Source organism: Rattus norvegicus, chromosome 10 (genome assembly GCF_036323735.1).
Source record: "Rattus norvegicus strain BN/NHsdMcwi chromosome 10, GRCr8, whole genome shotgun sequence".
Taxonomy (NCBI): Eukaryota; Metazoa; Chordata; class Mammalia; order Rodentia; family Muridae; genus Rattus; species Rattus norvegicus.
The window spans coordinates 94,515,984-94,539,455 of record NC_086028.1 but is presented as its reverse complement, the minus strand read 5'-3'; the positions used below and the strand labels follow the sequence as shown (position 1 = coordinate 94,539,455).

Genomic DNA, 23,472 nt, shown 5'->3' with positions numbered 1-23,472 from the left:
CATTTATTAGCTTTTGGAGCCCTGGTTTCCTCTTTCGCTTTGCAGTTGGGAAGATGGCTCAGTGGACGAAGCATTTGCCACAAAAGCCTGAAGACTTGAATTTCCGTCCTCAGAACCTGGAGACAGCCAGATACAGATCCGTCTGGAATCCCAGCACTTCTGCAGGGAGATGGTAGTGGAGACAGGAGGATCCCTGGGAGCTTGTAAGCTACCCTGCCTAGAGCATGCAGTGCCGAACAGGAGACCCTGTCTCTAGATGGCAGACCAAAGCGGACTCTCAAGGATGTCCCCTGACTTCCACTCACGAGTCGTGGCACATACACACGTGCACGGTGCGCGCTCACAAAGGTAAAAAAGAGAGGGAGAGATCGTTTTAAGGATGGACATATTTAGAAAGGAAACTTTATTAAGAACTTAATGTGGACGAGGCATGAAACTGAGCGCAGACCTATGCCAACGTTGTGCATGTGGAGGTCAGAGGAGAATCTGCAGGAATCACTCCTGTTCTACCATGTGAGTTCCTGGAGTTGAACTGAGGTCATCAAGCTTAGCGATAAACTTTCTGTCCACTGAGACATCTCACTGGCCCAGCTCTTCCTGTTTAGTTTTCTCAACTCCACAGTCATGAAGGCATTATGATGATGGCGATGATGATGATGGTGGTGGTGATGATGATGGTGGTGGTGGTGATGGTGATGGTGGTGGTGGTGGTGGTGATGGTGATGATGGTGATGATGATGATGGTGGTGGTGGTGATGGTGATGATGGTGGTGGTGGTGGTGATGGTGATGATGGTGATGATGATGATGGTGGTGGTGGTGGTGGTGGTGGTGGTGTAGTGGTGCTGGTGCTGGTGCTGGTGCTGGCGATGAAGTAAACTTATTCCTTTTGCAACAAGAAAGGACGATCCGGGAAACCACCCACGTTGCCTAAGGTCATGTCGCTACCCAATGTTGCAGTTGAGATTCGAACTTGAATCTACATTTAGAATAGAAACAGGCAAATGATCCTTGCCCTGTTGGATACAGTAGCCTCCATGTGGATAGGTAGAGCATTCCTACCATCATGGACTGCTCTACTGGAGAGGGTTGACAAGACACTCATTGTAAAACATAGCCGCGGAATTACTTTCTCCCCACGCCCCCTTAGAAATCATACATGAAACTTAACCGTGTTGAAAATGAACAAATGAGTTGCTTTTAACTGGGTTTCTATCTGAAGTCAAATGAATAACGTTTGCTAATTGCCCAATTGGTGAAAAGCTCATTTCTGTGCTTGTATATACTGGAGTGTATGCACATGCGGGGGTGGTGTACATGCGTGTGCATGTATCTGGATGCAGGAGTTAGCATGACTGTCTTTCTCAACCAACCCCACTTCATTTGTGAGACATGGTCTTTTACTGACCCTGGAGCTCGGCGATTAGCTAGACTGGTTGGCCAACGAGCCCTGGTAAGAGCCCTGGTATCCTCCTGTCTCTGCCTCTCTGGTGTTGGGATTACAAGCACCTCCCAAAACTTTTGATGTGGGATCCGAACTTAGGTTCTTAGGCTTGTACCAACTGAGTCATCACAGCAGTGCCATCCCCACCCTCATATTAATTAACATATTAATTAATATATTAATGAATTAATATATTAATTTCCATGCTGTCTGTTTTCAAATGTTTGCATTATGAAGCATTTTATAGGCGTGAAAGAAAGCCTAGGCTGTACTACGAAGTTTCATGAGTAATTACGGTGTTGACATGTATGTAACCACGGCCAAGAGAAGAAGCCAAACACTGCCAGTAGTTGAAGCAAGCTCCTTCCTTCCTCACACGGCCCTGTCTCTTTCCACTGTCATCTACATCCATCTTTTGGAGTTGATCACCACTCGATTGATGACAGCAACATCCAGCTCAAGGTTATCGATTCGGAGTGAGGGAAGAAAAGAGAGAAAAAAAAAAAAGGTTATCGATTCAAACAGCAAATTACGATGGCTCGTGATTTATAAACGGTTTCTGTATTTGTAAACTTTGGGCAATATTTAAAAGAGAAATAGTATTGCACAGCATGGGGGAAATTGTATATAATTTAGATCTCAGGGTCTGCAAATGGTGTATAGTTAGCACAAAGCCATGACCATAGATGCTATGCTTTCATTTGATGTGAAAAGCCATGTATCCACCATGAAGATGACACATTACCTTCTCCAAGCCAAAAGTACCCATTGTCTGGCTTCTTGTAGAAAAGTCTGCCTACTTCTGGTCTAGGTGATAATTCATTCCCACACCAGCCTCTGTATCTACTGTATACATTATTTCTACATTTCCACCTTGATTGCAATAACAACTGATTCACACACACCATGTTTTGAAACTGGGTTTTTCTTTTCCACGCATCTCACCTTACAAACTGTAAGACACACTTTAATTCAACTCATCTGAAGAGTTGAAATGGAAATAGTTTGAGATTTCATTTCCAAGTTCAAACATACATGATATTTAATTGTAGCTTACAACCCCCGCTCCTGTTTAGAGAAATGAATGATGCAGCTTTATTAATTAGGGTTAAAAAAAAAAAACCCTAAATACAATGTTTCAGGTCATAGCACGTGACACATTTCCCAGTTACGCTGCTACTCAACCCACAGTAAGACATGCCAAGAACATGCACCAAGCAGATGTTGCCTGAGTTCCACTGGTCTGTGAATGGAACTGGGCCCACACGAGCTGTGGTTTTGTGTGAGGAAACGGCCAGAGTCTGAATTTAGAAAAAGACCACTTCATGCTCTCTGACCCATGACACATTGAGTAGAAGTTCCAGGAGATCATGGGGACTGTAAGGCTGACATCACTATTTTGGATGTATTACACTTTGGTGGCTAACACCTATGAGCAGACCTGGTTGGTTTCTAGGAATGGCACGTGCATTCGTGTGTGTTTGTGTGTGGGACTTGCACATAGGTGTGCACATGTATGCTTGCACACCTCTGCATGGATGGATAGAAGCCAGAGGTTGATGTCAGGTGTCTTCCTCGGTTACTCTCTGTCTTAGGTTTTGAGAGGGTCTGTCTCTGAGCTTGGAACCTATCTATTCAGCTAGGCTAGCTGGCCGATGGGGTCTACTTGTGTACACCTCCCCAGTGCCGGGATTATAAGTACATGGTTTTTATGTTGATTGGCAAAAGATACAAGAGTGTAAGTGGTGCTGCTTGCCCAAGTTGAAGGAGGCTTGCACAGTCAAGCCCAGCAAAGCTGTCCTTTGCCATGGGGCCTGCGTTGGAAAGGTTGACTAGCTCAGCCCTGGTCTGAGTTGAGTCATTGTTACCAAACTTCATGGAGAGAGAGCAATCTGCATGTGCCAATGGCTTCATCACGCTCCTAGAACCTTCCTGAGTGGCTCCTCAGCCCTAAAGTCAGGTGCTATCATTCCCTAGTCTTTGTCCTCAGTGTCCGGCCCCAAGCTCTGATAGACCCCACCTCCCCTGCCCCCTTGTGAGTCTCTCCCCAGATGAATCGCAGAGTCTGGCTCACCCTTCCATCTCTTCTGTACATTGAGTCTTGAATCTCCTTCCCAGAACCAAGCAAGCATTTCCAGCTGGTCCCTTGAAAGAAGAGGTTCTGGTCTATCCCACTCCAAAACGCTCCATCCCTGGACTCTGAGGAGGGACGAGGCCACAGTTACTTTGTATCCTCACTGTTGGGGGGTGGGGGAGCTGAAACAGGAGTATTTTACTTAAAGATGTATTTTTATTTTGGAACTATCACAAAACTGAATGGAAAAACTCTCCCATTTTTTCAAATGCTTGTTTTAAAATGTAGGAATTTCAAAACCTAACCCATCAGAAAACAGATGTCTTCATTACAACTCATAACAGTAGCAAAAGGGCAGTTACAAAGTAGCAACTAAAATGATTTTATGGTTGGGGTGGGGGTGGGGAAAATCACCCCAACATGAGGAACTGTATCACAGGGTTGCAGCATCAGAAAAACTAAGAACCACTACTTTAAATCCTATTTAAATATTTCTTTTAAAGTGACATCCTCTTTGTTTCTATGTGGTTGTATGTGCAAGACTGCAAAGTGCATATAACTTATAAGGACAAAAATAAGAGCTAACTGTTTTCAGTCAGACCCTGGGTGCTGTTTCAGTGGACAGTTCTGAACTTGGATCTCCATCTTTGTTGTCTGAGGGTCGGGGGGGGGGGGGGACAAGCAGATTAGAGAGATGTTGAGCCTCCGGTTGGCGCTCTCTCCTTTGCTGAGATCCACGGCATGACAAAAGAGTTGGGTGGAGAGGAAACCATGACCCAGTCAATTCCACACCACCCAGCTATACTTCTTACACACTACTTACACATCTCTCCCTCCTGGAGCCACACACTGGGAAACAGTATACGTAGGAGCCCAGACTCAGATTTTGGTGATCTTGGCAAGTTCTAAGCCTGTTGTCCCTTTTTGATGAGGTAACTAACCTCCAGCCTCCAAGGTCTGGGACAAAGATGAAGTGAGAGATTGGACATGTGACATATTTCACGAGGCTCCCGTCACACGACAGGCACGCAGCGACTGTCTTCATTTGTTTGAGGACTATGCAACTAGCCTCAAACGTACTGAGTGCCCTCTGCTTGCTCACCAGGAGGTGCACTCTCAGTGTTAACGACTATGAACATGGAAAGTCCTCATGTATGTTCTCTACAGCCATATCACTGTAGACAGACACACACTTAGAAGATTACCAGGATGTTGTGACAGCCCTGTCTGTCCTCCAATTGGCCCTATGTCCTCTCTTTCCCTGCCCTGTGCCTTGTCACAGAGACGCCTGTCCTTCGTGTGTTCACTGCAAGCTCTGTGGTACAGAGCTCTCTCTCTCTCTCTCTCTCTCTCTCTCTCTCTCTCTCTCTCTCTCTCTCTCACACACACACACACACACACACACACACACACACACACACACACACACGAGATCAAAGATGCCAGGTAACCAAGGCAACCTCTGAGGGAGACTCTAGGATGCCAGCCTCCATTCTGAGCCATCTAGGCTGGAACTGAACTGTGTTGTAAATATTTTCCAAGCGGGAATTTGGAAGCTGGGAGCATGTAAAGAGTCCCCCCACCCCCACCCCAATTTGTCTCACTTGAGAAGCAGAGTAATGAACGGGTTTTAGGTTTTAAGACCACCCACTAACCTGAGCTCCTTTAAGTACTGGCAGGTGCTTGAAGTTCTAGAACGTTCTAGTGGAGGAGGGAAGCCAGATAGTGATCAAGAGGAATCTTGGGGCTGGGGATTTAGCTCAGTGGTAGAGCGCTTACCTAGGAAGCGCAAGGCCCTGGGTTCGGTCCCCAGCTCTGAAAAAAAGAACCAAAAAAAAAAAAAAAAAAAGAGGAATCTTTCTGTAAATATTTTAATTTTTCGCCCTGAATCTTACATTCTTTCGTTTAAAGAGAAACCCTCAAGCCCCATGTCTGCTCCTCACTGGAAGTTTCTAGATATGTTGCCCCAGAGGAAGCTGGCCCTGAGGAAAGCCAATACTATTAGGTAACAGAACTTTAAGCCACGGCTCTTCTCCAGCAACAAGCTGGGTGAGCAAAGAGGTCTCTCTGGACACTCATGTTTAAAGGGGGGATGGGGGAGACGCTGCTCTCTCTAAGGTCCCTATACACAAGTAGCTGAGTGACTCCTATGCTCTGATCATAGGCAGAGGAGCCTCCAATGCCCAGTGTCTCCATTTAGGAGGGAAACTGCTTTTACTCAGACTCCCCCGGATAGGTCAGCCTTCCCAGGACACACTGCCAAGCTCCTTCGTGTGTGAACTGACCATCAGTGGCGGTCCTGACGTTGGCAACCACTTTTTTTTTTTATAACGGTTCACCATGCCATGCTCTTTGTAATAGGGTGTATCTAAAAGGCAGTTGCTGAAAGTCCACCGGGTGTGTGGAACTTTCCAGGTGCACGATATCCCAAATGCAATCAAACCAAGTTCACTGTGATTAGACAACTTAGAAAAAGTCCATAAAAATATGTCTCTGGTCCTAAATTTTGCCTAATTCATTAGGACAGAATTTTATGCAGACTATATAATCCATTTAGATTAAGAATTTCCTGTGGTGTTCATTATGGCACTTTTAGCAGATAGGTTGTGTAGGGGAAATAGTAGAAAACCCCTATCAAGTCAGCCTAAACACCAAGGTAACTTCTTGGATCTTCTAATAAAAATTGGACTGTGACATGGGCTTCAGGGTTGGTGTGATCCAGCTATTCAAATCGCCTATGACTCAGGATTCTTGACTATTTTCTCCACCCTCTATAATGTGTTGCCATTATTCTTAAAACACTGAGTGACTAAACCACCAACCAAAGAGTAGACATGGGCTGGCTCCACGGCTCTTGCTACATATGTAGCAGATGTGTGCTATACCTGGCTTCAGTGAGAGGAAGGCACTTGGTCCTGTGGAGGCTTGATGCCCCAGAGAAGGGGGATGCTAGGGGGGCGAGGCAGGAGTAGGTAGGTGGGTGGGGGAGCAACCTTATAGAACCAAAGGGGAGGGGGTAGGGGTTTTGTGGAAGGGAGACCGGGAAGAGGGATAACATTTGAAATATAAACAAATAAAATGATTAATTTGAAAAAAAAATACATTGAGTGTCTTAAGAAGCAGGACCCCGAGGGCTAGAGAGATGGTAAGAGCACTGACTGCTCTTCCAGAGGTTCTGAGTTCAATTCCCAGCAACCACATGGTGGCTTACAACCATCTGTAAATGGGTTTCGATGCCCTCTTCTGGTGTGTACGAAGAGAGCAACAGAGCACTTGCATATATTGAATGAATGAATGAATGAATGAATGAATCAGGAGGAGGAGGGGTGTTGCGCCCACCTCGTCCGGCAAGGAAGACGCAACACCGTCGGATCCTTGTCAACAGCCTTTATTGCAGGACACCTTCCTTGCTAATACGGGGACCTCGAGCAGCAAAAGTGCTCGCCTTATATACACAACAGTATGCTAATAATCCTCCAGGGATTGGCGGGGCACGGGTCACCCCACTATCACCCCACTGTCATCCCACTATCACCCCACTACTTGTCCTCCAGGGATTGGCGGAGAATGAATCACCTCACTAGCATGGTACCGCCCCTCATTAGCATATTACTGGCCAACTGACACCAGGTGCAAAACCTGCGCATGCGCAGTACCATTGTTCACCACTGGAGGGCGCCCTACAGAGGGGCAGGGATCCTGAGACTAGGCATCTAGTATAAGTGGTTTATTTGAGAGATGGCTCCGAAACCTCTTAGAGGCAGGTGGGTGACACGGGTCAGGGAATGGCAGGCAGCTAACACAAGGAGCCGGTAAGGGACCACCGAAGACAACCGAGGTTTAATCATACCAGGAAACTCAGGAAGACTGTGAAACACACGCAAGAGACTAGGGGATCAATTTACAGGTTCCCGCCTGTAGTTATGGGTTGAAAAGTTGGTCTCTCGCACATGAACAGAAATGCCAACCGAGTCAAACCAAGTCCTCCCACTCGCTCTCCTGCCCCTCGGATGGCAGCATCCCAAACAAAACCAGGATTTATTCTGAATTATTTGTCATGCACCCTGAGCTAGACATGGCACCAGAAAGGGCTATGTGCTGGCTAGCACAATGCTGTGGGCTACGATGGTCCTCCAATGGCAACCTGGCTGTTGAGCAAGGACCGTGGACTGAGGGCCAACGCGAGACACAAACACCCACTGCACCACAAGGATAGGCCAGTCTGGACTAAGTGAAGGACACTGGATTACTAAACTCAAAGGCTCAGAGGCCTCCTAAGGGGTCACAAACCCAAATACTTAGGTGTCAAGTCATAGCATGAGCAGCTGAAACCTGTCAGAGGGGAGGTTGCTGTGTTTAGGATGCACACCCACCAGGGCCACCAGACCTCGCACTCAGCCGTGGCCAAGGACTGCCCCAAGGGATTGTGGGCCCGGGGGTGCCAGATTCTCTGATTATTTCAAGAGTAGCCAGAAATCTGGATTTTCATATGAACACTCCCCATCTGAAATGTTGGAAATGGATTCAGAATGTCTTGGCTCCTGCGTAGGCCAAGTGACACACATCTGCAAGCCAGACACAACCTCGGATTGCCAGTTTGCAGCCTCTGATGCAGATCCACCCCATAATTTACTGAAGGGGAAACCAAAGCGTTCCAGAGACCGTCAGTGACTTGCCCAAAGTCACGCAGCAGATCCCTGATGGAACTGGGCTGTCTCCATTGTGGTCCGTCGTCACGCTCTGAGCCACTGGGCTCCAGGAAGACCCATTCCAAGGGCACAAACCAAGAATGGCAAGCTACACAGCCCTCGGGTCAAATTGGGCCAGCACTCCGTTTTTGTAAATAAAGTTTTATTGGAACAGGGCCATGAGCATTTGTTTATGTATTGTCTGACACTGCTTTCCGGGTTACGGTGACGGAATGGAGTCGTTGGGACAGAGACCACATACCTCACAAGCTCAAAAATATTTACTGTCTGATCTCCACAGGGAAAAACAAGCTAACCAGTGGCTACTCTGGGCACTTGACATCCACAGATGTCACATTTCTTGCTTCAGCTATTCAGGAGGACTCCCCGGGGTCTAAGCAGTGTTACTTAGCAATGCATTTCAATGGAGTACAGCAGGCTGGGCAGGAGCATGCCCAGGGCAGGTTAGAGGTTGAGTCCAGCAGCTGAAGTTTCTCTCCCCTCACATAAGTTATTCCCTTGAGAGGATGAGTATGGGAAGCAGCAACAGCAACAAGGGCAGCTCTCCAACTAGCCTCAAGCTTCGACAAAAACGGTGAGTTCAGGGGCAGGATGAGGTGAAGAATGTGATTTCTGGTGAGTAGAAACTTTACAGAAATAGAAGTTGGGGAGGGCAGGCCAGCAAGATGGATTTAAAAGAAAAAAAGGGGCTGGAGAGATGGCTCAGGGGTTAAGAGCACTGACTGCTCTTCCAGAGAGGTCTTGAGTTCAATTCCCAGCAACCACATGGTGGCTCACAACCATCTGTAATGGGATCCGATGCCCTCTTCTGGTGTGTCTGAAGACAGTGACAGTGTACTCACATACATAAAATAAATAAATCTTTAATAAAAAAAAGAAAGAAAAGAAAAAAACAGCCTGCTGTTGAACCTGCTGACCTGAGTTTGATTCTCAGGAACACACGTGGAGGTAGGAGAAAGTCAACTACTACAAGTGGCTCACATCACCCCTTCTCTCCCTCTCCCTCTTCCCCTCTCCTTTCCCCTCCTCCTCCTCCTCCCACCTCTCTCTCTCTCTCTCTCTCTCTCTCTCTCTCTCACACACACACACACACACACACACACACACACACACACACACAGTTGGGCACTGGATAGTTGGTTCAGTGTTTAAGAGCGCTTATTACTCTTGCTGAGGAACTGAACTCAGTTCTCAGCACCATGTCAGGTGGCTGTACCTCCAGCTCCACGGGGATTGGATTCCCTTCCAGCCTCTGTGGGTACCTGCATTTCCACACCTGCATGCTTGCCTATGAAGACTCATATTCATTAAAAATAAAATCTTCAAAAAGTAAAAAGGCTTTGGCGGAGGCACATGCCCTGCCACACACAGACTTTGAGGAGCTGGAAAACATGAGGGCATGAGGGAGATGGGGTTTCAGAGTTCACCCCAAACTGTGCAGGAGCTCTGTGTGCAGTGAGTGTATGAGAGACTTTGACGTGAACCGAGATAGGTGAACCAAGCCCAGCCCAGTCAGGCATCCTGCCTGGTGCAGAAGTGAGATCTCAGTAACACCTAGGGCCTCTGGATTTTGTGTCAGCCATTATGGGATGTCATTTGAACGCTGATGTAGCTACCAATGCCTGTCCTTTTGTCAAATCTAACACAAGCAAAAGTTCTTTGGGAACAAAGAAAGAATTTGTCAAGAACTCAGGTCAGGTTTCTCAGAGGAGTGTGTGGAAGCAGAAGCAACTAGAAAACAGAAGAAACCTTGAAAACTCTATTGCTATGACTTTCTGCTGATCTGTGGTTCAAGAAGGCCATTCTTCTCTTGGCATCAAAACAATGAAGTTCTAGGAAAGCCACCAGACAGCATAGGAACTGTGGTGATGTTCGAAAAAAGAGTTACTTCTTATAATTCATTCTAACATCCATAGGGACCAGAATTAAAAAGTTAGTTCCAATGTGTGTGTGTGTGTGTGTGTGTGTCTACATTTGTATGATACAGCATACATATGCAAGCACATAGGTAGAACTTCAGTTTTCATTTTCCCAAGCACAAACCCAGCAACATAGAAGGTTTGGTGGCCTTAATCTTCTAGGTGACTATATATGGGGATAGGATCTACCAAGAATTGACCAAACTAAAGTGAGGCTATAAAGTTGGTTCCAAATCCACCATGACTAGGGATTTTTATCTGAAGCAGAAATTTGGTTATAGACAAATACACAAGGGAGACAGGTATTGATAAGCAAAAGAGAAGGCCTGGGAATGAATTCTTCCCTCATACCCCATTCATTTCTGCCATTTAAGTTTCCTAGTCTGTGGTACTCTGTCATAGCAGACAAATTACCATATTATATGCTAAGACTAGAAGTAATGTGGTCTTATATTTATTGTGTTCTAAAACCACCCACTTATCTATAAACACAAGGTGTTTATCCACATAATTTTTACTGATTGAAATAAAATCTATAAGCTGCCCAGCATATCTCCTTGATTAAGTGCAAAATATATAGACATATGCATATTTGTGTACTATGCATATGTGTAATGTACAGTGTGTATATATGATATATGTAGGGGTGGCTCTGGTTGATAGTGTATATTCAATTTGTAAGCTGTTCAGAAGTGTCTACTAGAGCCAATCACATATAAGCCAGTCATCTACATATGGATGTATGTACAGGTCATACATCTGAGATCAGCTTTGGTGATGGATACTTTTATTTTTTAACGTGTGTGTATATGTATTCATGTGCCTGCATGTGTACACGTGTGTGTGTATGTGTGTGTGTGTGTGTGTGTGTGTGTGTATGTACATAAGTGTGTGAATACATGCCAGAAGAGGGCTTTAAATCCCCTGGAGCTGAAATTACAGGTGGTTATAAGTTGCCTAATATGGGTGGGTGCTGGTAACTAAACTCAGGTCCTCTGTGAGATCAGCAAGAGTTCTTAACTGCTAAACCGTCTCCCCAGTGTCTGGTGATGTCTACATAAATATATATGATACATAAATTGTCTTCGGTAGATATTGCTAACAGGCATACAAACTGGAAGTGTGCTGTCCCCCTGACCTTCATTTTCTGACCCAAGGATCTTCCTGATCTCCCAAGAAGACCTGTGGGGGTAGGAAGCCCAGAAACATCCAGTTTAGATCTCTCCCACACCAATCCATTACCAATCCCCTGCCAGTTAGGTCCACCTGGGCCATAGCCAGCAGAGGTGAGCAGCATCCTCTTCCCTGAGACCCTTTGGTAGGCTCTGCCTGCCTCCCTGAGAAGCCTTGCTGGCATCAGGAACATTCAGCCAACACCAGGGACAACCAGATGGCCAAAGGATAGCATAAGAACACAATCGGTGAGAGCCAGGGCAATATGGCTCCACCAGAACCCAGCTATCCTGCTGCGGAAAGCCTTGTATACCCTAACACAGCTGAGGCACAAGAAGACAACCTTAAATATGATTTTATAAAAATGATAGAGGCCTTTAAAGAGGAAATGAATAAATTCCTTAAAGAAATACAGGAAAATTCAATTAAACAGGTGAAGGAAATGAATAAAACTGCCAAGGAACTGAATATGGAAATAGAAGCAATAAACACACAAACACACACACACACACACACACACACACACACACACACACACACACACACACACTGAGGCAACCCTGGAAATGGAAAACCTAGGGAAGAGAATACTCGAGATGGAAAAGAGAATCTCAGGCAGAGAAGACACAATTAAACAAATCGATAAATTAGACAAGGAAAATGCTAAATCTAAAAAGTTCATAACTCAAACCACCCAAGTAATCTGGGACACTATGGCGAGACCAAAACTAAGAATAAGAGGAATAGGAGAAGGAAAAGATTTCTAGCTACAAGGCCCAGAAAATATTTCCAATACAACTGTAGAAGAAAATTTCCCTAACCTAGAGAAAAATGCATGTGTGTGTGTGTGTGTGTGTGTGTGTGTGTGTGTGTGTGTGTGTGAAGTGTACAGAAAACCAAATAAATTGGACCAGAAAAGAAAATCCTCCTGCCACATAATAATCAAAACATTAAATATCCAAAACAAAGAAAGAATATTAAAAGCTGTAAGGGGAAAGGACCAAGTAACACATAAAGGCAGACCTATCAGAATTACATCCAACTTCTCAACAGAGACTCTAAAAGCCAGAAGATCCTGGGCACATGTCTTGCGGACTCTAAGAGACCATAGATGCCAGCCCAGACTAGTACACCCAGCAATCGCCATAGCTGGAGAAAACAAAATATTCCACGACAAAATAAGAGTTAAACAATATCTATCCACAAATCCAGCCCTACAGAAGATACTAGAAGGAAAATTCCAACCCAAGGAGGCTAATTACATCAAAGAAAACACAGGAAATGAATAACCTCACACCAGCAAACCAAAGGAAGGGAGGCAGGAGCACAAACACACACAAATACACACACACACACACACACACACACACACACACACACACACACACAACCACCACCACCATCAAAATATCAATGACTAGTCATTAATATCCCTCAACGTCAATGAACTCAACTCCCCAACAAAAGAACGCAGGCTAACAGAATAGATGCAAAAACAGGATCCTTCGTTTCTGCTGCATACGAGAACCAAACCTCCACAACCACCTCAGAGCAGAGGGCTGAAAAAAAGTTTTCCATGGAAGTTGACCCAAGAAGCAGGCTGGAGTATTCTAATAGCTAATAAAATAAACTTTTAATCAAAATTAATCAAAAGAGATGGGACAGGACACTTCACATTCATCAAAGGAAAAACTGACCAAGATGATATCTCAGTCTTAAACACCCATACCCCAAATACAAGGGCTCCCACATTTGTAAATGAAACATAACTAAAGCTTAAATCGTATATCCAACCGCGTACATTAATAGTGAAAGACTTTAACATCCCACTCGCACCAACAGATATGTCATCAAGACAAGAACTAAACATAGAAATAATGAAACAGAGGTTGTGAATCAAATGGACATGACAGGTATCTATAAAACACTTCACCCAAACACAAAAGAATCTACCTTTTTCTCAGCACCTCCAAGAACATTCTCCAAAATTGACCATGTAGTCAGTCACAAAGCAAGCCTCAACGGAGACAACAAAACTGAAGTAACCCCTTGCATCTTATCAAACCACCGTAGATCAAAGCTGGAATCCAACAACAGAAAGCCTACAAACTCATGGAGACTGAGTGGCCACCGAATCAGGGAAGAAATAAATTAAAGACTTTTTAGAATTCAACGAAAACGAAGGCACAACAGCCCGAACTTTTGGAACACAATGAAAGCAGTGCTAAGAAAAAAGTGCATAGCACTGAGTGCCTTCAGAAAGAAATTGGAGAGCTCTCATACTAGCAACTTAAAAGCACACTTGAAAGCTCTAGAAAGAAAAAAAAAACAAAAACAAAAAAACAGAAGAAAACACACCCAAGAGAAGTAGATGGCAGGAAAGAATCAAACTAGGGCTGAAATCAATTAATTTGAAACAGAGAGCAATACAAAGAATCAACAAGAACGAGAGCTGGTTCTTTGAGGAAATCAATAAGATAGATGGATCCTTAGCCAAACTAGCTAAGAGGCAGAGAGACGGTATCCAAATAAACAAAACCAGAAATGAAAAGGGAGACATAACAACTGACACTGAGGAGGCTCAAACAATCATCAAGGCTCACTTCAAAAGGCTGTGTTCACAAAACTGGGAAAATCTAAATGAAATGGATGATTTTCTTAGCAAAGTTAAATCAAGCTCAGGTAAACAACTCAAATAATTCTATAACTGGTAAGAAAATAGAAGTAGTTATTAAAAGTCTCCCAATCAGGAAAAAAAAGCCCAGGGACAGATGGTTTTAGCATAGAATTCTACCAGACTTTCAAAAAAGGATCTAATATCAATACTTCTCAAACTACTCCATGAAATAGAAACAGAAGGAACATTGCCAAACTCATTCTAGGAGGTCACAGTCACCCTGATACCTAAACCATACAAAGAATCAACAAGGAAAGAGAATTTTAGACCAGTTTCCCTTATGAATGTTGATGCAAAAATACCCAAGAAAATATTCACAAACCAAGTCCAAGAACACATCAAAAATATCAACCACCAATCTACCATATGAACCAACTGAAAGAAAAAGAAAGAAAACCCACATGATCATTTCATTCGATGCTGAAAAAGCCTTTGACAAAAATCCGAAACCCCTTCTTGTTAAAAGTCTCAGAGAGATCAGGGAAACAAGGTGCGTACCTAAACATAATAAAGGCAGCAGACAGCAAGCCAATAGCCAACATCAAATTTAATGGAGAGAAACTTAAAGCAATTCCACTAAAATCAGGAACAAGATGAGGCTGTCACTCTCTCCCTATCTATTCAATAAGTGCTTGAAGTTCTAGCTAGAGCAAGAAGACAACTAAAGGAGATCAAGGGGATACAAATTGGAAAAGAAAAAGTCAAAGTATTGATATTTGTAGATGATATGATAGTATACATAAGCAACCCAAAAAATTCTGCCAGAGAATTTCTACAGCTGATAAACATCTTCGGCAAAGTGACTGGATAGAAAATTAACTTTAACACAATCAGTAGCCTTCTTTTATACAAACAATAAATGGGCTGAGATAGAAGTAGGGAAACAACTGTACAACACCCTGTACAATAACCTCAAATAATATAAACTATCTCGGTGTAACTCTAGTCAAGCAAGTGAAAGGCCTGTATGACAAGAACTTTGAGTTTCTGAAGAAAGAAACTGAAAAGGAAATCAGAAGATAGAAATAGCTCCCATGTTCATGGATCAGTAGGATTAACACAGTAAAAATGGCCATCTTACCTAAAGCACTCTGCAGATTCAACTCAATTACCATCAAAAGTCTAACACAATTCTTTACAGACCGTGAAAAAAACCAATAGTCTACTCCATATGGAAAAACCAAAAACTTGGGATAGCTAAAACAGTCCTGAACAACAAAAGAACTTCTGGAGATATCGTCACCCCTGACTTTGAGCTGCGCAACAGAATAATAATAATAATAATAATAATAATAATAATAATAATAATAATAATAATAATAAATAGTAAATGCACAATATTGATATAGAAACAGACAGATTCATCAATGGAATAGAATCAAAGACCCAGAAACAAACCCACACATCTACAGACACTTAATGTTTGACAAAGAAGCCAAAACCATACAATGGAATTAAAAGAAAACATCTTCAACAATTGGCACTAGTCTAAGTGAATGTCTGTGTGTAGAAAATGGAAATGGATCCTTATTTATCACCCTGCACAAAACTCAAGCCCAATGGGTCAAAGACCTCAACGGAAAACTGGACATACTAAATCTAATAGGAGAGAGAGTGGGGGGCTGCCTTGAACACATTGGCACAGGAGACAAATTCTTGAACAGAACACCAATTGCTCAGGCAGGAGAATCACCAGTCAATACATGGGATCTTGGGAAACCGAAAAGCTTCTGCAAGGCTAAGGACACCATCGACAGGACAACATGGCAGCCAGAGAATGGGAAAAGATCTTCACCAGTCCTACTTCCCACAGAGGGCTAATATCCAAAATACATAAAGAACTCAAGAAAATAAGCACCAACAAACCAAATAAGCCAATTAAAAAAATGTGGTACAGAACCAAACAGAATTCTCAACAGAGCACTCTTAAACAGCCAAGAAAAAATTAAAGAAATGTTCAACATTCTTAGTCACCAGGGAAATGCAAATCAAAATGACCTGAGATTCCATTAGAATGACTAAGATCAAAAACTCAAGCGACAGCATATGCTGGCAGAGATGTGGAGCAAAGAGAAAACACTCCATCGTTGCTGGTTGGAGTGTAAACTTGTACAACCATTTTGGAAATCAATGTAGCAGGGTCTGAGAAAATCGGGAATAGCTCTACCTGAAGACCCAGCTATATCAATCCTGGGCATATACCCAAAAGATGCTCTACTATATTCAGAGCAGCCTTATTTATAATAGCCAGAAACTGGAAGCAACCAAGATGTCCCTTAATGGAAGGATGGATAAAGAAAACATAGTACATTTACACAATGGAATACTGTTCAGCTATTAAAAACAAAGACATTAGAAGAGCTGCAGGCAAATGGATGGAACTACGAAGTAACATTCTGAGTGAGGTAACCCAGACCTAGAAAGACATGCATGGTGTATACTCGATTATAAGTGGACACTAGCCATATAGAACAGGATAACCATGCTACCATCCACAGACCCAAAGAAACTAAGCAATAAGGAGGGCCCAAGGGAGGGTACATGAATCTCACTCAGAAAGAGAAATAAAATGAACATCGGAAGTGGAGGGAAGGAAGGAACTGGGCAGGTGATAGGGTGAGAAAGGATGGGGATTGGGTGTGGGGAAGGGGCAGGGAGGAAGAATGGAAGTCAGTTGGGGCATCTCTGGGACTAGCTGGAGACCTGGGATGGGGGAGACTCCTGGGACTCTGTAGAGGTGACCCTACCTGAACTCCTAGTGGCTGGAGATATAAAGACTGAAGTGGCCATCTCCTGTAGCCATGTGGGTCTTCCAGCGGAGGGAAGGGGGCATCAACCTACCCATAAACTTTCAACCCAAAATTTGTCCTGCCTACAAGATGCACAGCGATAAAGATGGGTCAGAGACTGAGGGAGTGGCCAACCAATGACTGCCCCAACTTGAGACCCATCTCATGGGAGAGAGCAAACCCTGACACCATTAATGATATCCTGCCATGATTGTGGACAGGAGTCTAGCCTTGGTGTCTTCTGAGAGGCTACATCCAGCAGAGGATGGAAATAGATTCAGAGACCACAGCCAAACATCAGGTGGAGCTCGGGGAGTCTTGTGGAAGAGTTGGGGATAGAATTGAGGGAGCCGGAGGGCGTCAAGAACACCACAAGAAGACCTACAGAGCAACAGGCCCATGGGCGCTCACAGAGACTGAACCACCAACCAAAGAGCATACAGGGACTGCATTAGGTCCCCTACACATATGTAGCAGATGTACAGCTTGGTCTTCATGTGGGTCCCCTGACGATTGGAGAGGGGTTGTCTCAGTCTCTGTTGCCTGCCGTCGGATCCCCTTCCCCTAGCTGGACTACTTGGTGGGGCCTCAGTGGGGGATGTACCTTGTCTTGATGCAGTTTGATGTCCCTGAATGAGTTGGTACCCAAGGGGCCCTCCCTTTCTCTGAGAAAAAGGTGGGGGAGGGATTTGTGAAGGTGAGATTGGGAGGAGAAGAGGAAGGAGGGGCTGCAGTTTGGATGTAAATGGGAATAAATTAATGGAAAAAGGTATATAAATTAAAATTCAAAATCTGGGAAAACCAATCATGTTTAATGTTTCTGATTTCATGGGTGCATATAGTCACAAATATAAATGCATATATTTCCATATATAAGTAAAGACAATTGTAGGCACGTGGGGGATGGAGAAATGATGTGTGTAAGTGCACTGTGGGCTACTTTCCCAAAGGACCCAGGTTCAATTCCCAGTACTCACATGGTAGCTAATAACCATCTGTTACTCTAGTCCCTAAGGGGTCCAACATCCTTTTTGGCCTCATGCACACATGTGGTACACAGACCAACAGGCAGACAAGACACCATACGCATAAAGTAAGTTTTAATACTTCTAGTGGGCACATAATTGAAAGCCATCTGTAGTCTAGAAGTCATCTGTAGATTTTTTTTAATCTATTATTTATAATTGACATGTTGCATAGAAAAGTATAATAGTCAGGGGCGGAGGATGAAGCTTGAGGGGCCGAGCGTTGCCTAACACCTAGAATCGGGGTTCAATCCCCAGCTCTGCTCTGACTTAGTTAATCCATTAACGAGTTAATATCCATTTTAACCACATCCCCTATGGGCTATGGGGTCATCGGTGGTCGCTGTTGACTGCTATAGAAGTTCCCAGGCTTGCAGAGTCTCTCACGGTAGGCATGGGATCTTTTTACAACCACAGAGGGAAATGTCTCTAAGGAAAAAAAAACAAAAAACAAAAAACATCTCGGAATCAAGCATGGCCACATGCTGTTATCATTGATCTCTGAGTCCTGCGACTTTGGATCGCTGTAGCTTGGTCTTCCTTCTAATTATCTGCCTCTTCTACGTAACACACCGACCACGCGTTACTCTTCGTAATGAGAGCGGGAGGAGCAGCGTTTTCTCTTTCTAAAATGGCCGCCGCCAGGCACGGAAGGAGCAGCCACGGGGTGTTTCCACAACCGTTGGCAGATGGCACGTGGTCAGCGTTCTTTCATCCCATTGGTCAGTAAGGAGGGACTCGGTTTCAACTGAACTACAGTTCCCCAAGTGGTTGCAAGGTACACACTATAGATCTAGGGGATTTGTGTCGTTTTTTGAAATGTGAAAAAGTGCATCTAAGACTATTCGGTAGGCAGCGTCACGCAAAGCTACGAAGCGATAAAATGTACCCAAAGCCTTAGAGCCTTGTGGGCTTTACTGACATCTGCAAGCCAGGATGAACCAAGGCCGTAAAGACCAGTGAAGACCCCTAAGTGGAAGAACACAGCGGGAGGGACTGAGACCCTCGCTTGGTCCCCAACTCTCTGGAGACCAAGGGCAGAAGGAGTCACCCGCTCCTCTGAGCACTCTCCTTGATGGAGGACACCCACTGACCGGGCTGGGAACTGTGTGTGACGTTTAATTGGCTAATGTCTGGAGAACGCTTTGAAGATGAAAAGTACCAGGTGGGTATCATCATCATATACTTCTTAAACTGATGCATGAGAATAATAATAATAAAGTTCTCCCCACTGGGCCTTTCATCCACGGATTTCAAAGCACTTAGCGAACCTTAATTAACCCTCCCAGCACCTCTATGAAGTCAGCATTAATAGCCTCTTGCATTGGAAAGAAGGGTAGGAGACTTGCCCAGGCCCTCAGAGAATCACACACACACACACACACACACACACACACACACACACACACACACACACACACACACAATGACTTCCTTGTATCAGACAGATGATGTGTGTTCGGTGCCTCCGCTACATAAAAGTCTCTTGTGAAGTACTTGGGACATCCCTATGGTGTGCTGAGACCAGCCAGGACTAGCTGGCGAGCCCCGGTTATTAAATTTTCAGGAAGTTAGTAAACCAGTTGTGAAACAAAGCCACTGTTCAAAATTAGGTTTACTATGGGTAACTGAATTGTATTGAAAACAAAGGAATAAAAACTCAAAATGTATCACTGTTGAGGATTTGCCGGTGTTTGCCCTCTCGCTCCCCGGTTCTTTACCACCATGTGGTAGAGATGTTAGATGGCACGAACAGAAGATTATCACTTCTTGTTTCTCTGCTCAGAGATATCCCAGGGCTTGTTAGAATCAGCCATGCTGGGAGTGTTTATACCACGGGAATGGGCGGACGCTAAAGGTCAAGACTTGATTGACTGCTCAACTGACGTCTAGACTAAAGGAAGTGATAGAGAAAATATCATTTCTGTCACTATTTAATTGCATAGAGAGGGAAGGAGGAGGGAGAGAGAGAGAGAGAGAGAGAGAGAGAGAGAGAGAGAGAGAGAGAGAAACAGAAAGACAGAGAGAGAATTCATCATTCAAAAGCTATTATCTAATTCAGCAAAAATTCACTCATGACGTCGCCGACAAGGAGTACCCCTGGGCACAGCACTTCTCTTATTTCACGAATGAAAATATTGGTCAGCACTTGTGTCAAAACTACATTTCCCTCCAACGCAAGCGGGCATAGGCTGCAAGCACCAGCGTTTGACAGATGGAAACAGTCTATGAGACCCTGTTGGCAAAAGTAGGTCTTCACTTGTAGGTCGCATATCATACAGTCTTTATAGGTGTGGTTTATTGGTGTCTGTGTCTGGTTGGTTTTCTCTTGTGATACATCTCAACTGGTGGCAGGCACTGGTGGGCTGTTTGTGGGCATGCAGTGAGCAAAGGCCTTCTCTGAGATAGAAGATAGACAAGCTGGTACCTTCAGGGCCTTGGAAATTTACGGGCCAGCTAGTCTAGGAGAAAACCAAGAGATCTGTCTCAAACAAGGTCTAACCCCCAAGCCTGTCCTCTGGTCTCCATGCATTCCCAGGTCCTGGTACAAGAATGTATTTACATTGTATGCACATAGGCAAAGTGTTTTTTTAAATAATAAACGTTTAAAAGTCACCATCAGCTGAGTGTGGTGAAACACACAGGCAGTCCCAGTACTTGGGACAGAGGAGTGAAGCAGAGGCAGGAAGATCAGATGTTTAAGGTCATCCTGGGCTACATAGCAACTTTGAGGCTAGGTATCTAGGCTACATGAGACTCTGTCTCAAAATTAATTAATTAGTTAATTAATTAAACTAAAATTAAAATCATTTTGAATGATGAATAGACAAAGCATGCAGTCAAAATATCAGAAAAGCATTCAAGAAGTTTAGGAAAATTCATTAAGAACCTGTATTATTTGCCAACTTTTAAAATTTTATATTTTTGTGGCTTGTTTAATCATTTTTTGAAAATATTTGGTCTTGCTTTTTAATGCTGCATTTGTCATTTGGGTCCTTCTTCTTAAGAAAGAGCTCCTCCCCAATTTCTAGACTGTTAGCCGATCACAGAGGGAGGGTCCCTGTGAGGATAAACATAGGGGTGTCCTATGGAGACCCAGAAGGGGTTGAACCTTGAGGAAGCCTCTAGGGATGATGCTGCCCACACAGAAATGTCATTGAAGGGTGGGAATTAAAGGTGCTGAGGACAGGAGGAGAGCCAGCTGGAGAGTAGGAAAGGTCTCTTTGATGTCAGGACATGACCCGTTGTGAAAACATCCCCTGGCCTGAAAGTAGCCAGAATGGCCCTGCCTCTCTGCAAAGCCCGTTTGGACTCCAAGTTTACTGTGTTCCTTCATTGTAAAAACAGTCTTCTTCTTTGACAAGGTTTGAGCGGCAAACCTTTAGGTGTTGGCAATAGGTGTGTGTGTGTATGTGTGTGTGTGTGTGTGTGTGTGTGTATGTTATATATGTATGTTGTGTATATGTGTGTGTTTGTATGTGTGTATACATGTGTGTATGTGTGTATGTGTGTATGTATGTGTGTATGTGTGTATGTGTGTATATGTGTGTATGTGTGCATGTATGTGTGTATGTGTGCATATGTGTGTATGTGTATATGTATGTGTATATGTGTATGTATTTGTGTATGTGTGTGTATGTGTGTGTGTGTGTGTGTAAACATCACCATAGTTTAAACATATATTTCACAGGGACCACCAAGATGCTTGCCACCAAGCATGATGACCTGAATTCAACCCCCAAAACATACATGGTAGAGAGTAGGAACAAACTCCAGCAAGTTGTCCTCTCTGACTTCCACACACACACTATGGCACAAGCATGCCCATTTACACATATACCCAATATGTACATATATATCGATGAATATTTGAACATATACATATGTCTACATATACACACAAAAGTGCACATACATATACATGCATATGTGTGCCATAAATATCTCAGATTCCAGGGTATATCTTTGTTCATACCCCAGCAAGCTCAGCTAAGGCCTGGCCTTGTCCAAGACTTCTTTCCAAAGATCTTCTGAGCTTTTTCACCTTAGAGTTGAAGAATGGGCTTTTAAATTACATCGGACTACAGCCCTGCTGTATCAGAAGGACCCCAGGCACCATAGATTCAAGAGCAAGCAGTTTCCCATAGAACTCCAGCCATCTGGATCCTTGCTGATGCCTTGGTCATAACCCATCTGACCTACATGTCGAGGTGATAGCCCAGTTTTCTGAAGTGGGCATGATGGGACAATCTTGTCCACCTGAATCTGACTGCCTTGTGAAGAGATTGCTCACTTTTTGTTTTTGTTTTTGTTTTTGTTTTTGTGTTGTTTTTTTTTTTGTTTTTTTCCGGAGCTGGGGACTGAACCCAGAGATTGCTCACTTTTTAGAAGATGGGCCTACAATAGCTGTCAGTAAAGCGCCCAAGGGTTCCTGAAGCAGCTTCTACTTGAGAGGCTTTCTATGTGTGCCTCTGTGTGTGTGTGTGTGTGTGTGTGTGTGTGTGTGTGTGTGTGACATTTTATGAAAACCAGAGAGCAACCTCAGGTGTCAACTCAGGAATGCCATCCCTCTGATTTAAATCACGGTCTCTCATTTGGCCTGGGGCTCACCAAATAGGCTAGACCGGAAAGTCAGTGAACCTTGGGGAACCCCTTCTCTAAGCCTCCCCAGCTTGAGGATGACAAACACCTCACCAGGTATCTTACATAGGTTCTGGAGCTCGAATTTAGACCCTTTACAAATTTACACCTTGTGAGGCAGACATTTTTTCTGACTGAACTATCTCCCTAACTCTATAAAGCCCATTTAGAAGAGTATCCCCCATTCCAAACAAAGGGTTCCTCAGGGAGGGATCGAGAACCCGCTTCAATGGAGGGAACACATCCTACCAGTCCCTCAGTCAGAGGTCCAAGCACCGTCCACCCTACCTCCTGCTTCTCCACTCCAGAGCATCTTGGGAGCAAGCACTTTATACAGTTTCATTCTGATTGGCTGAGAACAGGCTTGTCCAGTAGGGGCTAATCATGGCACCTTGCTCAGAACTGCCTGATTCTAAAGCTTGAAAGAGTGCCAGGCTGTCTGTAGCGGAAGCAGGATGATGTCACTCTATGGAGACAGGGTAGGCTGGCTGAGAACATCAATCTGTGGAGACAGGATAGCCTGGGTCCACATGGTCTCACACGAATAGAGTAGATTGGGAAAGAGAGGGAAGGGTGGAGCCAGGGCAGGAAAACTCAGAGAAAATGGAGTAAGTAACGTCATAGTTCCCAATTTCAGGTGGCCAGAGTCCTGTCTGCTTCCTGGACCCAGTGGGCTATTTAGATTCTCTTCAGATTCCATGATATTCCTCAGCATCCTTCCAATACATTCTTACCTTTGTCTTACCTCCCCTCCCCCTCCCCTTCCCTTCCCCTCCCCCTTCCTATGCCCCTCCCCCTTCCCATGCCCCTCCCCCTCCTCAACTCTGTTCTTTCCCTTTCCCCTCCCTCCCTAGGTCTTAGTATCTTTAGTTAGAAATGTCCCACATATTCTGACAGCTTAGGATGACAGATTGATTATTTTAAGATTTTTCTTTAAGATTTTTGATCTTTTAAGGTTTTTCCAGGCTTCTATCAAACTCATGATATAGGGTTAGTTGTGGGCACACTGAACACTGCAGGTT

General features: G+C 44.2%; 2 long non-coding RNA genes across 9 annotated transcripts in view; one reads left to right on the top strand and one right to left on the bottom strand.

The window, feature by feature from the left end:
• Nucleotides 1-1,666: 1,666 nt before the first annotated feature.
• On the bottom strand, nt 1,667-23,168 carry LOC102550112 (uncharacterized). 4 transcript variants are annotated; one of them, XR_005490500.2, is made up of 4 exons: nt 5,297-5,334; nt 5,173-5,218; nt 3,518-3,642; nt 1,667-1,899 (listed from the first exon to the last, which is right to left on the bottom strand). It is a non-coding gene; the product is annotated as an uncharacterized LOC102550112 (long non-coding RNA). The 4 variants fall into 4 exon arrangements; XR_005490501.2 differs by lacking the exons at nt 5,173-5,218; nt 5,297-5,334 and adding an exon at nt 22,739-23,152; XR_010055463.1 differs by having other exon boundaries at nt 5,173-5,378.
• Nucleotides 18,511-23,472, top strand: part of LOC120095200 (uncharacterized) — a 35,621-nt gene continuing 30,659 nt past the window's right edge. For all 5 annotated transcript variants that reach the window (XR_005490495.2, XR_005490496.2, XR_005490494.2 and 2 more), the window contains exon 1: nt 18,511-18,974. This is a non-coding gene — a long non-coding RNA (uncharacterized LOC120095200). The remainder of the gene's footprint in view (nt 18,975-23,472) is intronic.